Genomic DNA, 2,500 nt, shown 5'->3' with positions numbered 1-2,500 from the left:
AACGAGACCATCCAAGGCGTTCTGGCTCTCTAGACGCCTCTCTGATCAGTGTGGTCTCCGTCAGGTGACAGAAGCTAGCTTGATGATGGAAATCTAGATCCTAGAAATAATCACTTGATTAAAAAACAAAACAAAGGAATTCAAAAGCTTTATTGGACAGGGAGTGTCACTGTGGGAAAAAAATACCTTGATGAAGTGATTGGTGCTGTTTCACTTTTGTCACTGTGGTAAAGCTATAGAATGGGTAGGCTACAGTATATGACCCAGGCAAAAGAAAGAACAAATCTTTGAAGATATTTTACCTATGCATACCTTGGGATTTTGATGAATAAAACACCATTCCTGACAGTGATGCGCCCTTTTGCCTTTCTTTGCAGTTCTCACTATTTTAACTTGTGCCTGTCTTGATGTGCAAAGTGGTGGTATGAGAGTACAGTCCTGGGCTATCTGGCATATGCTAACTTTAGTGGATATCTAGGGAGTGTAAGAATTTATGACATGACCCACGAACAGGTATTTGCATTCTGTTGCTATTTGTAGGCAATTCTGGAATATTTCAAACCAAAAGTATCACATATAACATCTTTGAAAGTGTATTTATAGCCCAATAGTTAAGATGCAGCTGCCAGTAATAGCCTGCTTTAGCCAGCTTTTGATTGATTGGATTACAGTACACTCTTTCTCACTCTTGACAAACCGCCTTCTAGAAATGCTGGTTTGAAATCCTCTTTAAGCACGTTCTATGCAGATGTATCAGACCATGTAGCATCCCCCTTTTTTCGGAGAGATCGTTTGTCAAAAACCTGAAGGGATTAGTCTAATGAGAACCCCACCCCTACTTTTCGCCCTCGGTGGAGCCAAACGTGCTGGATCGACCGTTGTTGACTCCGTTTGAATAATTGTGAGGTTTGCGGAGGGTGGGTCGGTATTGTTAAATGAGATTTCGGGAAGGAGGGGGGGTGGTAGATGGGTTTGTGAATACGGGGTTGTGTGCTGCCCCTGTGCTCTCTTGCTCAAGCAAGGCGAGAGGATACGGTTTCCACGCCCCCCCACACTCCCCCCACTCCCCACTCCCGCGCTCATGAATGATGGAGACGCAGGAAGCTTCATTTAAAAGTCACGTAGTGGCCTTGTCAGCCCTCTACAACCACCATGTCAGATGGCACCGACCTCTTTTTACCTCCCCCGCCACCCCCGCCACCACCCCGCACCCTTTTCTTTTTTAAAGTACCCCTTAGTCATTCCTCCTCCTGTCAAAACCCATTTTTTGAAAGACTCCTAAAGAAAGGTCTCTTGTTTGATCAGCTTCATAGACTTTGTTGTACTTGAAGAACATTGAATTATTTATCAGCTGTGCTTGTAGCTGATTTTTTTTTGGAGGGGTGATGTGCACAGGAGTCATTAGAAACACAGAGACATGGAGTAGGGAAGAAATTATTTTAAATTACTCAAATAACCTGAAGTCCTTTGATGCATGATTTCATCTGCTATTCTTTCCGAGTCTGTGAGCTTGTTATGTAACTCCGCCGATGCAGGAATACGGTTCACTGTCAACTTGACACTAAGTGTTTCTACAACAGCTGCTTGGTTTTGCCAAGGGAATATATTGTCACACATCATTAAGAAACCATGGCTATGGAGCGTTTTCTTTCTCTAAAAGCAGTTTGGACCTTAAGCAACGCTAGAAACTCCAGTGGAAGGGGGGGGGGGGTCTCATTGTTTGGCCCCACACTATGCTCGTATCAGAAAAGAAAGCCTGCGCATTTGCATGTTAGCTTCTTACCACAGATTTAATGATGATTAAGTCAGGGAGGTCTGAAGGACGGCCCGAGGCTTATTTTTCATTCCGCGTCCTTTTCTCACTTTCAGTTTCGCTGGCTTTGTTCTCCCTTATGAAGCTGGCTTTGTTGTTTCCCCCCCCCTCCACTGGGAGGCTGGAGGCCCACCTGACGGAACAAAAAGGAGAAATTAACCCCGGCGCCACGCATTTCATATCGGGCCCGATGTCTTTTTAATCACGCCAAGCAGCTGGAGTCAGCGCACGGCTGGTTTTTCGCTGAGCAAACAGATTGCGTGTCGACGACACCTGTCTGACCCCGCGGGTGTTCTCCGAGGCTATCGAAAGGCAAAGATGAGAGGCCCTCAGAGAGGCGCGGTGCGCCAAGATGGGTGGTTCAGAAGTTCAGCTTCATCAAACGTGCTTGACTTCATACGCAGTCACGTCCCATGTTTGAAGCCCACCCTCAGCTTACATCAAGCCCAAAAAAAGTGATTGTTTTGTCTTTGCGGTGGAGTAATTATGTAGACGCAGTCTAGTAAAGTTAGTCCATTGTCCTGACCTGAAGTAGCGGTCATTGGTGCGACAGAAAAGCTAAAGATGTGCTGTCATGTTGCAGTTCTAGTTGCCATGAACATTTTTTTTGTTGGACTTCCATATTGATCATGCAGTTGACTCACACCACTTTTCAGTATGTGAAACACAGTTGTCTGAACAGTGACT

At 45.4% G+C, this 2,500-nt stretch overlaps 1 protein-coding gene across 1 annotated transcript in view; it reads left to right on the top strand.

The window, feature by feature from the left end:
- Positions 1-2,500, top strand: part of suclg2 (succinate-CoA ligase GDP-forming subunit beta) — an 81,360-nt gene that overhangs the window by 11,781 nt on the left and 67,079 nt on the right. The window lies entirely within an intron of this gene.

Source organism: Sardina pilchardus, chromosome 9 (assembly GCF_963854185.1).
Source record: "Sardina pilchardus chromosome 9, fSarPil1.1, whole genome shotgun sequence".
NCBI lineage: Eukaryota > Metazoa > Chordata > Actinopteri > Clupeiformes > Clupeidae > Sardina > Sardina pilchardus.
The sequence above is the reverse complement of the archived record's forward strand: the minus strand, read 5'-3'. Positions and strand labels throughout refer to the sequence as shown.